Source organism: Lactuca virosa, chromosome 4 (genome assembly GCF_052849685.1).
Source record: "Lactuca virosa cultivar CGN04683 chromosome 4, Lactuca_virosa_CGN04683_v6, whole genome shotgun sequence".
NCBI classification, from domain to species: domain Eukaryota; kingdom Viridiplantae; phylum Streptophyta; class Magnoliopsida; order Asterales; family Asteraceae; genus Lactuca; species Lactuca virosa.
This window is the reverse complement of record NC_136429.1, coordinates 273094437-273098531: the sequence shown is the minus strand read 5'-3', so window position 1 is coordinate 273098531 and position 4095 is coordinate 273094437. Positions and strand designations below refer to the sequence as shown.

Sequence of the window (4095 nt, the reverse complement as noted above, 5' to 3'; positions counted from 1 at the left end):
ATATAGTTGATCAGGCTATATCCTTCCCAGATTTAATCCACATATACTAAGGCATACTCAAAATGTTCAACTCTTCTTCTTTTGCTTTATGTTTTCGCTAGTTATGATACCATGCGAGCATGTAATGTATGTATGTATACTTTTAATCAAGAAAATCATTTATTTTCTAAGAGTATATTTATTTGAAAAATGCACAAATCAGAGACTATTAGTCCCAATTGTGTTTATAGTTTGTATATCCTATGTGGTTTGATATACTTAATTCACTATAAACTGTGCTCTGATACCAATCTGTCACACCCCCAAACCAAGGATGGCGGAAACGTCCGGGGATGGAGGACTTCATGTATAGTATCATAACAACAATTGTAATAGTAATTCAAGCAAACAGAACCAACATATATATAATTGAAAAAGTTACATCATTGTATGAATTACATGTTTACGAATCAATTACAATATGTTGACAAAATTATGAAATAGTAGACGCCTTAGCGTCCCATCCTCAAAAGCACTTGATTACCTGTTTAATGATTTCCTGAGAATACAAGTTGTTTGAAAAAGTGTCAACACAAAGGTTGGTGAGTTCATAAGCTTTTGTTTGGTATTATTAAAAGCCTTTCGTTTGTAAAAGTAGTATTTGTGTTAGAAAATCCAATATTTTCCTTAATGTATATATGTAGTCTTAAAACCCAAAGACCGAAATGTACAAGTAATTTGTCATATTTATAGTAAAACAATGCAAGTTTAAATCGACATAAACTCGTTAAATATTAATGAAGTTCCCGTAAATTCCAATGTTTATTAATAGTTTATGTGAGTTTATTATAACCATACTATGACCACGGTTGCCTAAAACGACGTTCTTCAGGCGTCGGAAATGTTATGACATTTGTCACCCCAGACCTATCGGTCTAACTGTTGCATGCAGTTTAGGTGTGGGTTTGTCAAACCCAATATAGATTTATACACAAGTATCACGCTCTCCCTCAAGGAGACTCTGGTTACAATACAGGACTTAATGGTAATTTGAAGTAAATGTCTCACAAAGTCATTAACGGAATTACGTGTTATGAAAATTTGGTACTGTATGGCCGTACCTTGCTTAATGAAAATATCCTTTGTATAAATGTACCCTTTTTAAATGTATGTGTTATGTAATGTATCATAAACTATACCTATTATAGTTTATCAACCAAGGGTAGTACGTCGTAATGTATGCAAACTATATTCAAAATAGTTTATTAAATGTTTGAATGTATCGGTTGTACTTTGATTATAATCACTTGTTATTCTTTATATTTTATATGTCCAAATCCATTTGTAAACTGATGTGTGTCTAAATGTTAAGATAAAATGTCATATATTGCAATAACATATAATCACATAAAGATATACACCTTGCTCAACATGTTACAAGGTGAAATGAAATTAACAGCAACTTTTCGTTGAAAACAGTTTCTGTTACTGTTCTTAGAAAATTTATAGAAAAATCATCAAAGCTCTAAATCCAAATCCGCAAAATTTGAGAGTTTGGAATATGAGTCTAGTTTGTTCGTAAATTTTATCATGATTTTTAGTGATCTCTAACAGAGGTGAAAATGTTCATAATCACAGACTGGTCCGGGTTTGCCTCTGAAATGACAGGCAGTTTTGTAAAAATCACCATAAATTGTAGACAAATCATATGGAGATGTGCAAGTAGCCATTTTAAAGCTAAGAGTTTGAACTACTTGCACCTGGAACAGTTTTGAAAACTAAAATATTTAAGTTGACCAAAACAGTCCGTGATTAACGTCCATCTTTTCTGATGTAATCTGTTAGAAAAAGTTTAATTGTGTTCTTGATGATTTTACTTGTATTCCCCCCTTAAAACTTAAGAAAAACATGTAAATGTAGGGGTATGAACTCACCTTATGTGGTTTCAGTAGATGAAAGTGAGAGAGAGGAAGTGTTCAACCCAAGAACACTAAGAAGATGTCTTGATGATTCGAGAATCTAACACCGAATAAGATGGAACTTGTGTAAGATATCAATGATTTGAGTAGAATGGAGTTTAATAATTATGTGAATGATGAAGAACTTACTAATTGAAGAAAGAAATCCCTGGAGAAAGCCTTGAAGTTCTTGAAGTTGAGAGAAAAGATGAGAGAATTTTAGAGAGTGTTCTTGGTTGCTAAGTGTAGAATGAAAGAGTTTTATGGAGAATGAGGAGAGAGGATCAATCCTCCAGCTCTTAGAACGTGGGAAGAGCTGGAGATTGGGTGTAAAGGTCCACTAAGGAGACAATGGGTAGTGGGAAAGAGTGGCTAATCATAGAGTGAGGTGGTGGTGGTTTGCTTTTGCCATAAATTAAGGAAAAGCAAATATTCCCTCAATAATTAGTCCAACCACTAATTCTTTTAATATATTTTATAAAAACCCTGGAGATTTATATATTTTGGGGTCTTAGTTTATAAAATAAAGTTTTGGGTGAAAATCCCACGTTAAAATAATGAAAAACGGAGTTAAAACGAAGTCGTAGTCGAAAAACCGGTAAAAAGGGGCTGTCTGCGAGACCCTCGCATGGGGGCCGAAGATGCGAGGCTTCGGACCCTCGCATGCGAGGCTTCGGTCTTCTGGCTTCGGTCCTCGTCTCGTGAGAAGCCTCGGCTTCGGATCAGAGGCCTCGGATGCGAGGCTTCGGTCCTGAAGCTTCAGTTTCGGGTCCTTAAAGCTATTTTACTCGTTTTTACCCCATTTCAACCGATTTTTGACCCGGTTAAGGGTCGAGATGACCCAAATGATTACGAAAAGTTAAAGTAACTTTTGAGAGAGATTTGGGAGAGATTTGGGAGAGATTTGGGAGAGATTTCTAATAGAAAGAGATAGAGTGAAAACGATTTAGAGAGGTTTCGTTTGTGATTAATTTGAGTGTCCGGCTTCACAACTCATGGTTTGTAAACCCCGTTAAACCGTGTTTTAGTGTCGTACACAATCCCGATGATTGTGCAATAGTGTTTTATCGCTTTGGTTCGTTGTTTATCACTGTTATGGCTAAGGAAAATCAAACACATGAACTTTCCAAATGATGATTTCTCATTAAAATAGCGAATTGTATAGTGATTACATAACGTAAACCCTAACATACAAGGGTTATTGGAGTTGACCGGTTTGACTTGTTGACTTTGTTTGACTTTGAATTGACCGAAATTTGACGGTTGTCACACTTAATTTCCACAGGAAAATGTTTGTAACTTATCAATATTAAATTTTGACACATTATTGGCATAATTCTATTGTAGTAGTAAGTATACTAGTATTAGATTTCAATTAGAGACTCATTAGTGTGTAACATCGTTGTAGGAAAACGATAGTGGTACGAGTGGAGCGTAGATCAAGGCATCATTTGCATCATCTCAATGCATTGTGAGTATTCACGCACTTCCCTATTTTCAATTTTTATGTTTTGGGGTGGAAAAGCATGTCCCGGAAAACTATTATTTGTTCGTTGTATTTAAATTGATTTGTATCAAACATGATTGCTATTTTATTGCTATATCTCTCTATGTATGTCTATGCAACACGGAACATGATAACTTATCGTACTAAGGACCTTCCCTTATCTCTAACCATTAACTCTTTGAGCCAATGGTCATTATGGATAGCGCTATTAGGAATTGACAACTCCTCACTCGCCCGATTGCTGGAGTGCATGATACCATATTAATCTATGGAACGATAAGCATAGATCTTGATAGGGCTTCAGTCATAGGTTTGGTTGAGAACTCATTGTTTGCTCATACACATACAAACTTGTTATTTATTATGGCAATAAACTCGTTTATCAATTATAGCAATCAACTTTGTTTCTTATTATAGCAATAAACTTTGTATCTCATTATAACAACGAACTTTTGTTACTAAATACTTATTTACTTGTTTTAGCAACAAAATTGGTTGCTTCTTATAGTAACAAACTTGTTTGCTCCTTGTAGCAATGAAACTTGATTACTCATTTTAGTAACAAACTTTATTTCCCATGAGGATATGAACGTTGCATCTCTTTTGGGCAACATACTTTATTTCTCATGATGACAACGAACTTTGTTTACA

General features: G+C 34.5%; 1 long non-coding RNA gene across 1 annotated transcript; it reads right to left on the bottom strand.

The window, feature by feature from the left end:
* Positions 1-446: 446 nt before the first annotated feature.
* On the bottom strand, positions 447-2156 carry LOC145108040 (uncharacterized). The gene is made up of 3 exons (XR_013708056.1): positions 2088-2156; positions 1914-1998; positions 447-538 (listed from the first exon to the last, which is right to left on the bottom strand). It is a non-coding gene; the product is annotated as an uncharacterized LOC145108040 (long non-coding RNA).
* Positions 2157-4095: the final 1939 nt, after the last annotated feature.